The 21,622-nt window shown below is 33.9% G+C and overlaps 1 long non-coding RNA gene across 1 annotated transcript; it reads right to left on the reverse strand.

The window, feature by feature from the left end:
• Positions 1–16,530: 16,530 nt before the first annotated feature.
• Positions 16,531–21,398, reverse strand: LOC127851816 (uncharacterized). The gene is made up of 4 exons (XR_008035978.1): positions 20,427–21,398; positions 19,081–19,203; positions 18,055–18,157; positions 16,531–17,398 (listed from the first exon to the last, which is right to left on the reverse strand). It is a non-coding gene; the product is annotated as an uncharacterized LOC127851816 (long non-coding RNA).
• Positions 21,399–21,622: the final 224 nt, after the last annotated feature.

Genomic DNA, 21,622 nt, shown 5'->3' on the forward strand with positions numbered 1-21,622 from the left:
GTGTCTTTTACCTCCCTGATCAGCTTGTCGGGTGACTAGCAAACGCACTTTGAAGATACTACCATTTTTGAATGATAATTCGTTCATTTTAAATCTAAAATGACTTTTTACGGCCTTAACGTATTTTGCCAGTTTGCGCTTCTCACCGTATTTGTTTTAATTCTGCATCACTGACCGGTATAACTGTTTCAATTACGCATGCACGTGCGGGTCAGCGAGTAATACCTCTGTGTTGTGAATGACTACAACGGCAAACGGTTGTAATAGTTGTTTTTCGGAAATATCCGGTCTGGGTATTTCCGATATTTGAGCACGCGCGGTAGGTACAAACAAAAGCTGGCTCGCATATTTTAAACGAGAGTGAATCAACAATTTCTTTTTTTTAAATATTACATACCACTCTTTTTCTCCTCAAATGTTTGTTATAGTTTATACAAATACCACGAATAATCATTTTTCTTTAGATGAACTAATCGCAATCGTGTTTCATTTGTTAGAATTCTATGTAACACGATAATGCTGTATATACATGTAAACAGCTTCGGTGACGTACATGTAAATATGTCATTGCATATACTGTGCGCATGTCCGGGCATACAGTTTTAATGGAAGTTTGTAAATGAAGCTAACTTAGCATTAACTCTATCATATATATATATATATATATATATATATATATAGTTTACTATTTAAACATATTTAAAATCACACAGACAAATGCCAAAAACCTAACATCCTCAGTCAATTCGTAGTACAAGAACTAAAAAATCGATCCATATCAGTTGTATATTTATATGTGAATGGATATAGCTCTATTGTAATGTTTTTCCTTAAGTGTTTTCTCAAGAGAAAATAACATAATTCGTTAAAGAGTAAGACCTAAAGTTTTAAAGGCACACCACTTACGAGCTTTACCATACACTACTTTTATTTGCTAGACAAATAAAACAAGAACATGAATTGTTTTTCAGCAGAAATATTAAATATGTCAAGCAGTTTGTATAGGTCCCTACATCACCATACAAATGACAATCTGCGCGACACACTAATCGAAACACGACATTTTATTATTTAAATGTCGCCCTTTTGTAGGTAGCCCAAAAGGCGATATATCGTGGTAAATGTCGCGCGTCGCTTCCTGTGTCGCCCAAAATATAGTGCGTCGCTTCGTGGGTCGTTATTGTCAAAGGACGAAACACGAAGCGACACACGATATTTTGGGCGACACACGAAGCGACACGCGACATTTTATTATTCAAATGTCGCCCTTTTTATTCGAATGTCGTGTGTCGCGGTCTAATTTTACACCGCGACACACGACACACGAATCGAAACACGACATTTTGGGTGACAAACGAAGCGACTGTGTTCAAATGTCGCTATAATAATATCGCCTTTAAAGCTAAACGTGATATAGACCTGAAACTTGGAATAGGTGAATGGCATTAAGATTCACCCCTTTGTGTCCGTCCGTCCGTCTGCCCGTTCGTTCGTTCGTGGTGAAAGCTTATAGTGATATTGAATTAAAACTTCATATGCTGAAAGACATAATTGAGAGGTGCAGTGCAAAAGAACAATTAATCTTTTCTAGTTATTGCCATTTTTAATTGTATACTTGGGTTTTCATGATTAATTGAAAACTGTTCGTGATATAGACTTGAAAATTAGAATGGGTGAAGGGTTATAAGAGTCACTTCTGTCCGTCCGTCCGCGGTGAAGGATATAAGTGATATTGAATAGAAGCTTCATAGGCTTAAATATATCATTGAGGAGGATTGCAGTGCAAAATAACCATTGCCATTTCTTGCATATTTTTTAGTAATTGCCCTTTGTAAATGTTATTCTTTTTTGTCATAAACATTGCTTGAAAACTATAAGTGATATAGACTTGAAACTTCATATGCAAAAAATATCCTTGAGAAGAAGTGCAGTGCAAAGGAACCAAGTTTTAATGCTTTGCTTGCCTTTTGTCTGTAGCATAACTTGAAGTTTTAAGTGATATTAACTTGTTACTCCATAGGCTGAAGGAAATCATTGAACAAAAAGTGCTGTATAACAGAACAATAACACTACATTGCACACTGTGTAATTGTCCTTTGTAAGTTTTAATACTTGGATTCTGTCTGTAGCGTTACTTGGAAAGTATTACCCAATTTTGTGATAAGCGTTCATCAGCGCGGTATTCGTGTCCTATGGACACATCTATTTTTTATTTGAAACTGTCTGAGACAACTTGGTTTGAAAAGTTATATATGCATACTGGATTGTGTTAAGTGTGTTCTGTCACTGGTAATGCTCTAGACGACCTGGCAGTCCTATTTCTATTCACTAATCATTGGAAACTGTTGCTGTCCAATGGAAGCCTGTTTTCGTAACGAGTTGCATCTGAACTTTATATGATACCTATATGATAAATAACGATAATGGAATGAATATAGGACTGTAGAAGCGAAGCCGTTTTTGGTCATCAATGACTGATATCAACCAAAAAATATTCAATGAAATCACGAACAATTAAGTTTTTAAAACAATTAAAAAACAAACATGTGTATTGAACAATCGATTACGCTCCACAAAATCTATTTTAGCCCTGCATAAAATGCACTTAAATGGTTTTAAATTGTTTGAGAATCAAACCAATTGCCTTTACTACACAAATACCGGTATTAAATTATTCTGTTTTTACGCTATTGTGTTCTCAAATTTATTAAAACAGACATGATATGGTCGTTTTATAGTTTGTGGCTTATTAGTTTTACGGCTATCGTTGACAAAATATCCGTTCACTTGAACAATCTCTGCAGTGTAATCTCCAAAACGACAGTGAGTACACAGACAAGTTAAGCGCCTATGGATTCGTAATATTGTTGCTTAGATTATGTGCTGCAAGAAACATTCGTACTATTTAATGTTTTTGAAAAGCAAAAACAAAAAAACAAATACCCGTTCTGTCGTTATAGACACCATTTTATTCCGTTGAAGTACCACAACAATGTATCACGTGATCATAGATCCCTGGCACTTGTCGTAAATATGCTCTCCTCATCATTGAAGTTAATACACGTTTCTAATTGTTAATGCTTTTTTAATCCAAAAATGACTTTACATTTGTAGTAATTAATATTTTACTCTCTTAGCGTCGTTACATTTAATATGGTTAACACATATATTTTACCTAATAGTTACTTTCTGTTGATTGGTAAAAAATTTGTATAACATTATTCAGTTATTTTTATGCTATATTTATATATTTTTATTATTTTGGAAATTCTTCTGTTCTATATGCATACACAACCAATCGGTACAAGTTGGGTCTTAACAACCACAATATCGTCTCTCTTCTTCTAGCACTTGCACAAAGATGCTTTGACCTAAACAAGAAGTAACTGATATTTGTTCATTCTTACATTGCAATGTGTCTCAGAAAGTTGTTACAATGTAATTGTTGCTCTGGTTATTTCTGAACATTGATTAATTGAATCGTAACTCGATTGAACACATGCGTTCTCCATTGTTTCCTTTTATTTTTATTAACGATCATACGAGGTAAATTTCTATTTACACTAATATGTTGTTTGAAGATCGCTGTGCAAAGTGTGAGTTTCCAGTACCCACAAACTTGTTTAAACCACAATGCTTATCGTTTACCTTTCCAAGGCATTGATCCCAGCTTTATTCAATGACGTTTGCATTTTTTGTGTGTTCTTACGTAGTATGCCGTGCTGTTTTGGCAGTTGGTCATTTGCCATGTACAAAGGACTAAGCATGTTAATTGTTGAGAGAGCGACACATCTTGGGCAGCTGGAGTATTACTTATTTATATTGAAAGAACAGTTTCTATTTGTATGCATTTCTAGCATTAGGGAGCAGATGTCTCAAGAGCATTTCTATTTTTCGTACGTTTTTATGGAATGGTGCATTTGTACAAAGGTATAAACCTTGAGACCATCTGAAGTCTTTTTACATTTAAGTTTAGTACTTTCAATAAAAATCGTACTTAATACTGCGCTTTATTTTTCATTATTTTTCAACCCTGTTAGCAGTTTAATTGTAGTCAAAATCTTACTTTGAAGTTCTGTTTGAAAACCAGTATAAGGTCGACGTATGAGCTTATTTTCCTATGCCTATGCTCGAATGAATAATATATACGTATACTGATTACAATCATTATATTAACTACAGCTCAACAAACGTAGCAGCATCTCAACGCAAAATCTATCCGATGATCTGGTTACTTATTGTAAATGCATATAATTGTGCTGATTGTTTTTGAATCATATGAAATTCCTCTCAGCATAAACAGTTGATATTTATTGAACATCTTTTTCTAGCTCTAATTATATTTTGGAGCTCCTTTTCAATTATTCAATTACATGTACTTACAAGCGCTTTTGGGATGTTACCTAGTATTCAGTCGAAAAGAGGAATAAACCTTAATGTTAGAAATTGAAGCCGTTAAAATAAAGATAGACCAACACCATGTTAAATGCATGTACTAAAACTTTTCCAAAAAGTAACTGTGGTCTGTAGCCTTGCGTAAAGCATTTTGTCGCTTTAAATAAATTACTTACAGTATTTGGAAATGTGCGAATCTATCAAAATGGCGCTAATGGTATTATTTTAGAGCAATAGTACAACAATAACAAGCCTAGTGTAATTATTTATATCAACATCGAATGGATTTTGAGGAAAGAATGTACAATTCGCTCAGTATTGAGAACAATGAATTGGACTTCTTAAGTGGTGAAACATTTTTCTTGAAATAGCTTTATGAGTAGCTGTTAATGTCACTTTGTTTTTTCTCGGTTTCCACTAAAGCCAATGGGTCCTTGAACAAATTTCTTCAAAAGGATGAACATACGTAATACGATAATTATATGACTCATTTGAACAAATGCCATTCAAACACTGACGACATAACCGTCGCACTCTTCTGTCTTACAAATTGGTGCTTATTTCCAGTTATGTAAACTGAAATCGGCACATTTTGTTTGTGTTTCTTTTGAAGATGTGGGCATTTAAACTCATACTTTTGAGTAGCCTTCCACTTTATTGCTATAAATTATCACCAATCGAGAACGAAATTATGATGCGCATGTTTTGTTTTTATGCTAAATTTTATTTTAAGTAACAGTGCACCATTAGTTTATTTCCTGTCAAACAGCGATGTGGAGATTTGCGTAAAAAATGAAAAGAAGTCTACATCTTCAGTAGCTGCATTTGATTTGTAATTATAAACCAATTGATATATCAATCAACCAACCATTAAATGAAACATTTATAAGTATGCACTCACTTGTGTCAAACATAAAAGAAAATTCGTCGGACGTTATCGCGTTCTTCGTGGAAAACCGGAACATGCCGTCGGGTAAAATGTATTAATCTTTATCGTTTTATCGGAACGCTCGTTTGCACACTCGCTTATCACTTAGGCGACCCGGATTTGATTCCTGCTCCTGGTGCATTTGAGCTTTGTTTGTGGTCATCATACCGAACAAGGGGGGGGGGGGGTTTCCTCCGGGTACCCCGCACCGCTCCCACAGCACAAGACGACATCAAAATATCTTTCATTTAAAGTTGCTGAAAATCTTTCAAACGTTAGCCCAACTTTCATGAGTGTACACTGAATAGATAGGAGAGCTGGGACTTGAGCTTGGTCCGCACAAAAGCTTTATCAAGTTGTTTGTTTCCACTGATCCGACCGTCCCTATTTTTTGCAACCGACCCTTAACAATTTTTTTGACGTTTCAAAATAGCGTGTGTATAGTATAAAATATAGTGTAAAACAATTGTCAAATTAAAACGTTAGGCCGACGTACATATCCTCCTTTTTGGCAATATTAGTTGAAACAAACAACTTTTTTACGCGTGGGGGGGGGGGGACCTAACAAACTTAAAAATACACACCAACGTAGCCTATCATCACATTGTTATGCTGATAACTAGAAAGTTGTGTTTGGAAATAATTATGAATAATTTGCAATTTTCAATTCATAAAACAAAATGCATATGTAGCTAAATGTAATTTCTAACATTTTTACCAAACGTAACTTCATACAACTATAAATGAAAATAAATATATTCTGTATTGAATGCTGAAAATTTTAATTACAACTTTCTTATATATAAAGATGTACTTCAAATCAGTCTTATCGTAATGCCAGTTATCATAACTTATTGTGAGTAATTATGACAACTCACTGCCCAATCAACGTTTTGGGTATTTCTATGAACTTTAGATTATCAAGCATTTAGCAGTATTTGTGTGTGAATTGTTCGTTAATAATTAGAGTGTACATTAGTGGGACACATCTGCATTGAAGTAAATATACACTATCTGAATGTAATGTATATTCATGAGTACTTTACGCATTCACATAAAAATACGGCGGTACAATACCAATTATTTTGATCACAGTAGAGCATTCAGACGTGTTAATCTATCAGTATGCATTCGTTTGGAATTCATATTTTAACTTGATCTTTTCTATTTGCTAATATGTTAATGCGTTTTTGTTGTTGTCCATTTTAATGAAAGAATAGGCATTCAATATTATATATTGTTGTCTGATACACCAATAGATCCCTTTCACGTACAAATTGGTTGGAAAATGTAACATTTGTAGTTGTTTTTTTATGCCTCAACAATAAAGTTACCTGAATTAATGTAGAAAAGAAAAAGTATTTATGTAAAATGTAGAAATCTTTAAAGAGCAATTACTCAAACATAAATCATTTCCCCGGAGCTACATGTAGAAATGCGCATCATATATTGTACTTAAGGCTGTTTATAGTTCCATAAAAACCGTTAAGTTGTTTCTCAGAACTGGCGAGGAATGTTTATGTATATTGCAGAAATATTCAAAGTACATAAGTCAGATGGATATAATTGACCCGGAACGATAATACTTAATCCGCATCTCCTCTTGGTATTTCACGATGTTTTATAGTTGAATACAACGGATTCAATAGTTTCTGGAATTGATTAGGGACGGACGAACAGACGAAATGGCGAGGAAACGGATGGTCAAACCAGTGACTTGATGCGTCCTCTTAAAAAGCATAAACTCACACATTTGAAATTATATTTTTAGCATGTATTCGCATTACGAAACTATTATTATTATTAACATATTATATCAATATCTGTTTTCAAAGGACATTGTGTAAACAATTCCAGCATAAGGGAGCATTTCATACACCGTTTTAGTTAGCACCATACCTTTTAGCTTATATCCCATGTTTGTTTTCTTCTTTGTTCTGGTGAAGTTGTTGTTGCATCAATGTCACTAGGGTATTAACTTCAAACTATCCGGACGCATTTTATTTTGATCATCATACGCATTTTATTTTTCTCGTAAAATACAATGTATGATATATGGTCTATGACATAAGCATAAACTACATAATGACGCTTTAAAACAAAGATACCGGTAACACTAAAATAGCTCATGAACATTTCGCACATGTAAAACGAATTCAAAAGCTTAAATAGATCTATGTTTTATCGAAACAGTGGCCGTTTAATTTTATTTTGTATAAATTTTTGGCGTTGTGTTTGTTTGTCATTTGTACGCATTTCGGTGAGTTTGGGAAATAACGTCCGTCGTTTTCTGAAGAAAATGTTGACGAATAAGCCACACATCCCAACTTTTTTAACAATGATTAATATGATATTTCTAATGTTTAATATGCACCATCTTTCATATTTGTTGCCACGTTTTAATAAAAATGCCGAACAGTCGAAGTGCTGACAATAGTTGTTATTCGGAACTCTCATGTCTGGGTTTTTCCGATGTTTGAGCACACGCGTTAGGTACAAACAAAAGCTGACTAGCATATTTTAAAAGAGAGTGAATCAATAATTTCTCTTATCGCTGATAGTCAACACCACTTTTCTGCTCAAACGTTCGTTATAGTTGATAAAAAATACCATGATTTAATCATTTTTTCTTTAAATGAACTAATCTCGATCGTGTTTAATTTTATTAGATTTGTTATGTGTAATTATCAATGATAATAATAATATTATATAACAACAAAATACTTGAATTTTGACATTTCCTAAAAGAAACACTACTGTCGTTTAAATACGTATTATCCACTACTGAATGGGAAGCAAATCGGATATCGACGTTACTGGTCATTACTGTATTAATGACAATGTTTGTACCTCCAGTGCGCTCAGAAATCGGAAAAACCCACAGCGTGCGAGTTCCGAATTAAATCTATTTACATGCAGTAAATACAATGTTTTTATTTGAATACCTTTGTGATTGTAGATCTTTCATTTGGATAACATTGATTGAAATTAGAAGAAAGGAATACGAGTTCAGACATTTAGACATAATACTGGTTTGATTACGTGTTTAATGCATATTTGTGAATATCCCGGAGAGAAGCGTAGAAGTCTACTAATAAGGAAAAAACAAACACTTAATACTATGAACAATAAATCATATTATCAATATCCTATTTATATAAAATAATTTACAATAAAACCTAGAAATACCACCTATACAAGGTAAACTGATTGTCTCAATGCTTTATACTCGAGAAAATTCTACCTAATGCTGGAAATTAACACATGCGCAAACTATAATGGAACTAGTTTCGTGCATTGAATATATGCCTACCATGTGTGTTTAAAATCCTTTACAGATTAATAAAGCGTTAGAAATTATTGCCAATTTAAGCATGTTGCAGTATTTTTGTGTAAAATTGTGCATTGTCTTAGAGTGTATATTTGTGGAAAACATGATCATTGAAAGCAATAGTTTGTATTACCTGCTTTGATTTTTTCTTAATTTTAATGTTTATTTATGAATACTATAAATTATGCATTTTGTACAACAATACGGCGATACCATACACATTATTTAGGACACAGTTACACATTTAGACGTTCTAATCTTTGAAAATTCATACGTTTGAAATAACTACAGTACAACCTGTGTTAGTAGCCACCTCTGTTTTCAAACACTTGTCATAAGCAAGCACAATTTTGATTTCCAAAATGACCTTATATAGTGCAAATGCACCTCTGTTAAGCAGCCACCTGCACTAATTGGTCAGATCTGCTGCTTCCCATAGATGGCTGCTTAATACAGGTTCAACGGTTTTTGTAATTTTACTTCATTATTTGTTGATATGTCGATATTTGTATTGTCTTCTATTTATGAAATGTAAGGGGGTGAAACTCAAGCTGCCTGGCAGTATAGCACTCTAATAATCCAAAACTCATAAGAATGAACATTAAATCGATTACATATGGTTTATAATGAGATTCTTTTTCGGCGGCAAAAGAAAGATGCGTTCACATATTTCGACATAATGCTATTTCTTTAACAAATAAAAACATCAAATGTAAGAGAAGATGCTTAAACTGTCATAATATTGCCCTTCATATAATAAAGTGACAGTGCAGCATATTCGTTTTAATGAATCCAGAACACAACAATTATGAAATTGCATAAAATAATCAAGGGAGAAACATTCATCATCACTAGAAAGTATTAAATAGTACCAATTATATCATTTTCGCGCAATCAATCTGAAATTGGATCAACAATAAGACTAAACCGGTTGTGGTTATTTTATTATGGCGTTGTCGTATTTATATTGTTTAAATTTGAATAAAATAACTTTACCATTGAGAACAGTAATGCATGAATTTTTACTCAAAAGCAACATTAAGGTGCTATGATTGCTAACATTCACTGCGTAGCGGTTTCCGGTTTAGAAAAGAAAACTCTGTGTTTTTGGACAAGTCGAAATTTTGAAATGTATTTCTTAAGCCTAAATCAACTAACCAACGTTATATAAACTGCACTATCAAAGGCGGCGTTCGAAAAACAATCTTTACAGGGTCAAACCCACAACATATATTATTAGTTTTGGAGAATAAATTCCACATATTTTAAATTTCGCCCTAAGCCTGGATTTTATAACCATATACATATTTATTTAAAAAAAAAATCATGAAAAATTCATTTAACATTTGAAAACGTCTTCAAATGTATTTAAATATTTGCTAGGTCGAACTGTATCAATGTACAAAGTTTCAAACCGTAATCGTCGACAGATAATTAATAATTAATTACGAGAATTAAGTCGCCTTCGCCATAATGGTCGAGGTCGACTTAACTCTGCAAAACTGGATTTCGGCTTCGCCCAACGGTCGCGATAGTATTTATATATATATATATATATATATATATATATATATATATATATATATATATATATATATATATATATCTATATATCTATATATATATATATCTATATATATATATATATATATATATATATATATATATATATATATATATATATATATGACAGGCGGCTTTTGATATCCAATCAGAAACGTTGAATGGCGTAACGGAAATGAACACCATCACGTAATAAAATCGGGTATATCTTATGTAAGTCATGTGGTTACGTTGATGATTGAGAAAGAATTGTAATCTATCAAATACATTAATGTTACGGCTGATAACTGGCCTGTCACGATGTATGCACATAGTTATATGTATATCGGGCTTAGTAATAATTTTTTGTACTTACAATTCATCCGACAAAACATGTTACATGCCTTGCATTTACAAGATCAGTATATATGTGCAGAATAGGAAAGACATCGGATCGTTAATCTCGTGTCGAGCGGGCGTTTATTTTGCGTAATCGTATTATTTGGATTATCGGATGTATTTCCTGAATTAATTTACATCTCTACAATCGCGTTATTCTGCTAAAAATGCTACACAAAATAAATCAAAATCTTTAGTCAGGGTCTATCTTTTGGAGTCTTACTTCGGGGAAAGCGCTTTATTAGAAAAGGTGCTTAAGCGGAATTAGCTAAAAGAGAAAATCATTTAAATCGCTTAGAATATCAAAGCCATTTTACGAGTTAAGTTTTAATACAGAGTTTATTGTCCATTTTCGATCACGAGAATGTAATGGTAATATGAAAATCAGTGAATTGTAAGTAAAAACAGTGCTTAGTGGAAGGTAAATAAGTAGAGGTAGCCTACGTCGGATAAATAGCATGTTCGAGTACAATCCTTCTCAAGGGTTTTCCATTATTGTGGGGTGAATTTAAAAAAAGGGCTGTAGAAAGAAGATAGTCTGGTTAAGTGTCATTACTAACAATTTATACACTGCCTGGCCCATACGGCTAATTTTTAAATCGTTAGCAGAGTTTTAGTTATTTTTGATACTAGTTATTATCCCCAGTATCCAAATTTGACTTGAGGTTTATCTGCTATCTTCCTCGCCTCGACTAATACTAATCATAATTACAAATTATAATTAAACATTCCTTTGGAAATAACGTGTTAAAACAACAGTTTACAAAGCTCGCAAATCAGGGTCCCTAAGTTTTGTTATTTGTATACTAGTTATTCTACCCAGTATCCGAATTTGACTTTAGATCTGCTTTATTAGGATTACCTTCTATCTTCCTCGCCTTGAACTAATAATAATTTAGTGCCCCCATTTAATAATAATTAGGATTAAGGCGATTAGCACTCCTCGTTTAACATCCAACAACCTGTAATTAGCGGTAGATATTCACTCGCTCGTATAAATAACAGCTCATACAAATCTAAGCACTGCGCGCGCGGCGAACCTGCACACAAAAACTAGCTATAAGACTGTTCTATCGCATATAATCATTCTAAGTGATTCCGGATATTAAATTAACAAGAAAAGTGATATCATAAGGCGTTGTACTATCTAATCAGCTTCTTAACCGCAAATATATTGAGACCTTCATATACAAAATGAAACGTGCACTGAAGAACATTAACAAGACTTCGCCAACGAGAATGAAGCGGTCAACATTCCTCGTGGGAGTTCTATCAATACACTCAGTGCCGAGCTTCCCGTATTGTAACGCGACGTTAACGCCTAACGACGGTCCGCTAGCTCCAATCTGTCCTCAGTGAGTAACGTTAAAACAGTAAGGCAAGCGTGTGTCATGTTATTGCGTTGTATGCTGGAGTAAGAAAGGTACTCGATTAAATAAATTCATAAAACGGCTTCTTATTGACCTCGCACAAAGTGATACAGCTTAACATGTTTTATGGGCTAACTAAGAAGCCATACAACTAATTATCTTATGGACAATATATTATAGATATCTTGAAATAACAATAACAGTAATTATGTGCAAAGAAAGGTTTGGAAAACTAAAAAATTCTCTCTATATTGTCGCAAAAGCGACTGGCTAAACCATCGAATAATTATAATGTATTTTTGTGGCAATATGCTGTTTTACAGCATTTAATTGTTAACATGTTAACTTTTTAGATGTTGTGTTTAGCGCATTTTTCTCATTAGTGTATTTTAAGTTTAAGATTCAACAACTGCAATGCGTTATCTGTAACTTTATATTTTACTTCCTTTTATGTAAACCCGCCCCCACCTCCCTCCCCTTACATAGAATTATGTCTCCGCGCCCGGTGTACCACTCGCAACCTACTCGCCCCTATTCCCATCGCTAACTCTTCTAACACTTAATTACGTCACCGCGTCTGGTTTCTTACTCGCCCACTACTCGCCTCATATCCCTTCCCGTACAAATAAGTATGTCCACGCGTCTTGCGTCCTACTCGCCCAAATAACTTGGAGCAGGGGGGCACAAGTCTCTCCGCGCTATCATCGCGCTGGTCAAACGCACTACTCATAGAATGTTTCAAATGATTTATCCCAGTTTTCCACGTCGAGCCGATGCAACCTGGAGCCGGCGATTCGCAGTGCGACAACAAGGTATGCTGGGTGTGAGTACCGGACTTTCAGCCATATCCAGGATGAAGCGACGTCTGCTGCGCGTCCGGGAATGAGGTCCTTTTAGAGTGGTTCCGGAGGGACCACAGAACAAAAGCCACTTAAACCAGAAGCGCCACACTTCCGTGTGTGCCTGTCATGCACAAATGACCTTGAACAGTTACCGGTCTTAACTTAAAACGCATGGGCCAACATTGATAAAAGAACTAAATCGAAGACTCAATACTTTGTCCCTGCTTAATGGGACTCGTTCACAGATAAACGAGGCAGCAAATAAAATGTGGTATATTAAAAAAGATAGTAATCAGTACAGTTAAACAAACGAAACAAAACATACGACCATTTGTTTCTATATAGGTAGATCAATAGCGTTTGTAACGTTTCTGTCAATAAAATGGAAAACATACAAACATATGTTATCAATTAAAAGGGAAAGTGTTAAGCTTACTTAGTGGAAGAGGTACAGATATGTGCACCCAAACTAAATACGTTAGTGAAATAATTTTTTCTTTTTCCTCTTTTTTCTAGTCTTTAACTGGAGCTTTTAGAATCAATGTTTGCATTTAGCAATATGAAGCTTTTAATGACAAACTTCAATACATGTAAACATATGCGAAAATGTCCCCTTAAGATATTGTAATATAATGCTCGCTTATGTTTCCTTAGAAAAATTCCAAAATTATTGGTTTTAACTATAAATACCAAACAATACATTACAACGAGTGGTACGAATGATGAGCAGATAAAAGTACTAGATGATAGCCGGTTACACGTAAATCACATGGCCAACAATTCGTGTAATTATTCAACAAACTGCAGGAAGCCCATGTATGACATTTCTATCACTAAGGCTCGAATGGCCATTGTCGGTTTGGGTACTAGTTACATGTACCCCAGGTACTCTTAAGTATTTTTACATGTACCCCGGGTAAGGTAAACATACTTAAATGTACCCGGTTGAAATAAGACTGTACTCGAGTTGTATTCCCGCCCAAAATCCCATGTTGTAAAACGCGCTACCAATTGACTAAAAACGATATTGTTTATCTTAAACAAACAAAAAACTACATCAACATGCTTTTTGATTATGAGTTCAGATAATATAAAGGCCATTAAACAGAAAATTGACATGAAAGTGGACATACTTAATTTCTAAAAAAGCCGACAACAATCGATTTAGTGTTAAATTATCGGGTACGTTTTAGTATATTTACCGTACCAGGTTTACATGTGAGTATACTTAAAGTCTCTATAACGCTCAAAATCAACGAAAATTTCATAAAGTAATTTGTAAAATGAAGTAAACACCTAAACAATTAGCGTTCCTCATAGCAATAGCCACAATGTCAACGCTAGATGTGGTATGATTACATAGATTTTTGTAGATACAAAATACTGGTTTTTATTTATTTGTGGCCACAATAAATTCCATGCTAATTTCCTGCGAATATATCTATTCATACGACACACGAACACTAAAATGGTACCATAATAAAACCATAATAAAAACGAGCATTTTGTATACACAAACATCTATTTTACCAGACTACACCTGGCGTTAAAATTTCGGCAATTCCCATAAGGAACAATGATTTTTAATTGTTTAACTTTATTTAACGAAATATTGTACGAAATGGCCGTTGATTTTGAGTAGTAATGTTACTTTAAGAGTACCCGGGGTACATGTAAGTAGTATCCAAGACGACAATGACCAATCGCACATCACTTCTGTTTGCAAGGGGCACAGGATTTATGCATGATATGCCATCACCAGATGTTGAACAGTTAGTGCGAGTTACTTTGAAAGTTCATGAGAAATAATTAAGTTGCACACTGGACACGCTAAATAATGCTCATTTGACATGCAACTTTTGGGCTGGGGTCAAGGGTCTTATACACATCTCAGCATGATAAATATATCTGACATGGTAATAAAAAATGCACGATGATAATGAAGTAATAGTTTTGACTTGATTTTGAACTCTTGAGTGTGACTTTCAAATTTGAGAAGAGAACAAGCCAAACTCTGTCTTGTGATGGTAAAAATTGGTGGAAGATAACACTTAAATCGCATGCAAAATGATGATGAAACAATGAGTTAAGCTCGTTTATAACAACAAACGACAAACCTGCATATCCCGTCGTTATTTTGTTTCTAAAGTCAAAAGGTGGTATAGTGCATGAAGACCTTTCACCATGTGAATCATGTGATTTCTCTGTATGCAACAGTTGTTAAAATTGTTAAGGGTCATCATGGTCGACAAGTGTTATGGCCGACTAACGGACGGACGGAAAGACCAAAAAACAAAACATACAAATTATCGCAAAATGTTCATTGTGTGTTCTATATATCAATATGGTATATTTAAAGCATGTCAAACACAAAGTAATTTTCAGCTGTTTAACAACAGAACAAACATGTTTCATACATTCAATAAAAGCTTAACATAAACAGCCACACTTTAGCCACTGGCCCCTGTGAAGGCGCTCCACTGACATCTTATATGGAAGATTCAACGTGTAACAAACTGTGATAAAACTAGAACAATTTAACTATTCATTATAAACTATAAATCAACTATAATACAAGTACACGTATAATATCATCGTTGAAATATAAATATGTCATAAAGAGCAATTTAAGGCAGAACATTCACTTCTAACAATTACACAATTTTACGCACTGAATAATCATCCAAATTTAATAGATTTAATAAATGTCAATGTTGATGCATTTTGCCTATATTTTTAAATGGTTTATTCCACAAAATCCTTGTAGACTTTTACTTTACTTGAAATTCTGTATGTATTTACTTTGTTATGTTCAGTTGTATACACAGATATCATCTATCAAAGGACACATATTTCTTAAGCAAATAATATTGCTCTCATATATTACCAATAGAGACAATTGTATTCTTGACAGCTGTTAACATATGACATCGATCCACCTTTATTTGTAATTCACTGATTTCAAATATCGAGGTTTGAATTTTTCTTTAGATAATAAAAACTAAAAGTAAACACATTATAAGCTGTTATCAAATTTATTTTAAGCAAATAGAATATAACAAGGTGTTTCTATATCACTATGTATATTTGTCTTTTCTATATATGTTATGCTGCATTATTCAAAGTCTTTAATACAAACATGAGCAATCACACAATAAATGTATTTTAATAGTAATGGTTTGTACAAATGAATGAACAAAGTGACTTTTTCTTATAAACATGACGACAATAAATGAATAATTTACATCAAAGATACAATTGTTTGCAGGTGATCTATATATAGATGGCATAATATACCCACATACAGTGATCAAGAAATTTAGGTTAAGTTACTCACTGATTCAATATGATACAATCTGGTGCTCTAAATGTGTATACAAAAATATAAAGCATTATAAGTTATATTGTCCAAAAACGAATGTGAACACTTATAAGTATGTAAGCATATGATCTATGAACACAAATTAACATTAATAACGTTTGCCATGATTCATAACACTAATTTATTAACTATTTGTTTACCGGTAATTCTCATTTTCATTTAAAGGATCTCAAATTACGCAAGGGTCATTCTCTACTTAAGTGACAGACCATATCCATTCAATTCAACAAAGTAATGGTAGTAAATACAGAATTTACAATTTTGCCCACAATTTGTTAATATTCTTTTGAAAATAGTACGACAATAAGCAAGATTCTCGATAAAAAAGCGACCTGAAAGAGTTAACTGTTGAGTATATATTGTATTCAGAAAATTGATAGACCGATCAAAACTGAAGCATACAAAAATTCAACATTTCTGAACAATTCTTTTAAAAAGCACATTTTTATTACTTGCAAAAGCACATAAACCTAAAACTGCCTTATTACATGCAATTAATGCAATTTTCCCCAATTTTGTTCAAGTTACCTGCATCATTTGAACAGATTTGACAATCTTAAAATCATTGACAAAAAAATCTAGGGTATTTTTTTTCCATTCATTTATCATAATCAGTATCAAAATATGTAGTGAAAGTTTCATAATACAGATGAAGTAAGTGGATAGATGTGCAATATGTGTGCTTATAATACAACTTTACATACTATATTTAACCAAAGCCTTTAACATTAAATGACTGACAGCATCATAGTTCCCATGAGACATGTAATAATGTTTTTCTTTGAACACACCTTGGCTGGTCACATAACACACCTTGACTGGTCACATAACACACCTTGACTGGTCACATAACACACCTTGACTGGTCACATAACACACATTGGCTGGTCACATAACACACCTTGGCTGGTCAAATAAAAAACGTGGCTGGCCACATGACTTTCTGGCTTTCCACTGAAATTGTTGTGATTTGTCATTCTGCCATTTCAATTAGAACAAGGAAATTCATTGTCCACCCGCCACACAATTCAAAGAAGAGACTTGTTAGAGTTAGTGCTTAACAGACCACGAAGTACCAAGACACTAGCATTTATAAAACAGTATCTGTATCTGAGCTTCTTAGGGTTGACCTGGGTCAATATGGTAACAGCTGCTGCAACAGGCTGTGTTTGGGATTGGGGATTGGTGTTTGATTTCATCAATTGGCATCTGAAAATAGAAAGACTCGTGACTGTAAATGTCATTATTAAATTATATTTTTCATACTGATTCAAACAAACAAGAACACGCACATACTCCCATTGAGTGTTACAACAATCTGATTTGAATCCATAAAGGAAATGATAGTCCTGAGACTATTGATAAAATGATAATTAATATTCATAAATTATGTTAAAGTTTACTCGCTTTCTTACCAAATACTTTGGGATATTTGATAAAATGCTTTTTTGCAATTAGAAAAATAGTACCAAACCATTATGGCGAGGGCCTTCTTGCTGACTGCCCCAAAAACATGAATTTAGCAAAAGTTATTTCTGAGAAAACTCATATGTTTTGTGTGAAGTAGGTAAAATGGTTTGCCTCCATGCACCCACATTTTACTTTTGTTTTAAAACTCTACCTATGTCAATGAAAAATGAACCAAAAAAGTTTCATCACACAAGAAGCAATTATTTTCGATGTTAGACTAGATATACTCATCTGACAGATTGATGGATGTATGGACAGAAAAGGGTGAATCTACATGCACCCACACATCTCTGAACTTGGGGGCATCCACAAAAGCATGCACATTACTAAACAAACTCACCCATGGATCGCTCTGCAAGATGTTTATAAAGCATGCACATTACTTAACAACTCACCAAAGGATAGCTCTGCAAGATGTTCTTAGACTGATGGTCCTGCACCATGGAACTGTGACAGCAAATGCTTCCAGACCAACTCAACGCTCTGCTATCCAGATTTCTGGAAATAAGCATTTCATGTGTAAAACACAACAACAATTTTAAAGACTTTACAAGCATTTTATAAAAATTGTCAAGGATCAAAATGCGGGTTCAACCCTGGCAACACACTTGATAGTCTCTCAAGAAACGCAATGAACTTTAAAAAAAACAAGCATAAAATAAAATATTTGACTTAAGCCTAATTGTGGCAACTACGTTCCAGAATTCAACAGCTAGTCCTATTGTTTAAGATGTTCAATGCAATCAAGCTTAATAAATAGAAATCTAACGTTGTGTTATTGGGTGTAAGACCAAACTTTATTTCACAAGTGGTGAAGGTTAACAATATACTTGAATGAGTTTCAGGGTCACAGGTTCATTTTTTTCCCCAATAAACAAGCAATACAATTTTTAAAGATTAAAAAATGCAAAAAAAAATATTATGTTTGTGTTTATGCTTATGTACAACAAATAACCAAACTGCAAGAAAAGCTTTAACTACAATTATTGATGTTTAACTGTGCAATCAATTTTATATGCGGGGTTTATATTTATCCGCCAACTTTTTTTCAATAAATGAACATATAATATACATGTATAGATATAAATTATTGAATAACTGGATCATAAAGATTTCAATGTATTTTTACAAACATTATTTAAACAGCCGTACAGGATTTTGTGTAATATCCTAAAATAAGTATTATATACAGTTCCGAAAGTAAAAACAGAAAGTATTCTTGTGTTTTTTTTAAATTGGGAATACATTAAAAGCATGTTGTAATACCATAAAATATGTAATGCAATTTATGGGTTAAATTTGTAGTTATTATATGTTTGTTTATTTAAATATCTTGCCACTTGTAAATGGGTTTTAATTATGTCATTCCGGTCAGTCAAACTGCTCATAAAAATGGTGAACATGTTCTGTAAAAATCTTACACTTTCTTACTGCCATGACCACCCAGGCGGATGTGATCTCAAACCTGACCACCAGGTGAGTTCTGGGGTAAGGACAAGGTCATAGTGGAGGATTAAATTGCTAGGCACCCTAGGATGCTTTACCTGAATAGAGAAATAGTGACAGAGTGATTAAAATCAAACAATTAATCACAGCAAAGTCAAATACAGTCAAACCTGAATTCAGCGGTCAGTCAAGGGAAATGATCAAAGTGACCGTTGTCCACAGGTGACCGTTGAATTCGGATCACAATTTTAAGAAGGTTGGTCAGTTGGTAGTATTACTACGTCGTTACCCCACCCAGTCGTTTGCACACAGTGTAAAACAAATGCTAATTGCATTAACAAAGCATAATAACAGCATTAACTTACGCGTGTACATTGAATAATAGAGAATAATATCTTTTAGATTGATTTAATTTCATATTGTTAAATTAAACAATGACTTTATCAACGTTGATATAATTGTTTACTCATGCATCTCAGTCATTCAGTAAATAAAGCTTGTCACGTTCCGTTGACCTCACGTCCGTAAAAGTCTAAAAAGCGGATTCGGTGTCATAAACCGATAGTACGGTGTAATTGTACCGTTCTAATTCAAAGAAATAGCGGTCATTTAATTTAGCGATAATTACTTTCAACAAGTCATAAACTCTGACATATTTTCTTTTGAAGATACCCCCACAATTATCCCTGGAAAAGATACCTTCTCAACACCTTATAATTTGTTTACTCGCAGCGGGCCGCTTTTATAATATCATAGACAATTACCGCTTTCAGACGCTTTAAACGCAAAGTAGACGGACAAATAATGTGCTGTGTTTTTAATTTTCGCGACTCGAGACGACTGACGCGTGACCGTTGATTTCAGGTCAAACATGAATTTTGGAGTGGAATATAGTGGCCGTTGGCCGTTATGGTCAGGTGGCCGTTAAATTCAAGTGTAATATAGAGTGTTTTTCGTCGGGGGTATTCAGACTGACCGTTGTCTGCAGGTGACCGGTAAATTCAGGTGGCCGTTAGGTCAGTTTCGACTGTATATCAATATATGCTTACATTGTAACTATGTTTTGAAGCAAATGTTTTAGATAAAATAAATTATTAAGATAAGATTAAGTCATATTTAAGTGTGTGCATTAATATGTGTATTGGCTATCATGCCTATGCATCTGTATTGTTGATTTAAGTGCATTATAAAATTATGATCGTACACATGAATCAACAATTATGCTCTATAACTCCTTAGGTTTTATTAAAACCATTCATAGTGTGTCAACGTTGCAACAAACTGCTATGACTAGGTAGCTCAAACATAGCAGACAGCGTACAGGACTGCTGCTGATTCTATTTTTGCTGCTGTGTCCACGTGGGTTGGTTGCTAGGATACTGCCAGACACTGAAAACGTACAACTGAAAGACATACATACTGGGGAATTTGTCATAATGCAACATAATATTTCACGAAGGTTCCTTAATGAACACGATTGATTGCATGTGATACAAATTATTATGCTTTCTTTGCTTTTAGACACAACTATTTTAACAACTTTGCGCAACTGAGGGCACTATGTTAGTTATAACCCTGAATATAATATAAGTTACAGCACAACTTTGGGCGAAATGTAGTCATAACCCTGAATAGAATATATCTTAGACAGCTCCTGATTTCCAATGTTTGGTGAGATATAGAGACAGTGCATCATTACAATGCAAAATAGAGACTTTGCCAATGAAAAGATAGAGTTTTGTCACAAAATGACCACTTAACAACAGTGCAAGGGATTCAAACAATTGAAGTTCCAATCAAATGCCTTGAAAAAACTGTACATGGGGTTTGATACACATCTTTTTACATTATACGACAAAACACACCTCTGACTAAACAACTTACACAATAACCTCTCCTTGATTTGTGGGATTTATTTATAATTGTTTCACATCCCCACCTTGCAGGTCATGTTGCTGTACTAATACTGTGCGATTAGGATGTTCATAGATATATTGAGACAATGGTGCATCATGAACCTGCCCACACGACTGAGGATGCTGCCCAGTTGGTACCAATTTGACCTTTGGCCTGTAATCACATTTATCTGAAGGGTAAGCGTTTGGCGCATTCGCACAGTTTATTAGCTGGGTGAGATTTTCAGAAAAGGATTCCTTGTTCATTGACAAGTTGTCCTGTAAAATAACATGTCAACACAGTGAAACTCTAGCTGCATCAGCAGGAGATCATTCTATTCATAACTACAAGGTTTTTTACTTAAGGCAAGTCACCATGTGACATGAAGTTAGACACAGGACAATCTCTACAAAGCATTACACAGTTTTCAATTTGAGCAGCACACTTAAACATGTATACAATGTCAAGAAAATTACGCTTATTACATGTACATAAATTCTGATGAAACTAGTGCTTAGTCAAGCAGCATTTTTTCATAATGGTCACACAACAATGAAATGAAAAATAAGAATGTCAATCAAATACACCCGTTCATAAGACTGGGTACATTGATCAAGAGTG

The sequence above is a fragment of the Dreissena polymorpha genome, chromosome 11 (assembly GCF_020536995.1).
Source record: "Dreissena polymorpha isolate Duluth1 chromosome 11, UMN_Dpol_1.0, whole genome shotgun sequence".
Lineage (NCBI taxonomy): Eukaryota > Metazoa > Mollusca > Bivalvia > Myida > Dreissenidae > Dreissena > Dreissena polymorpha.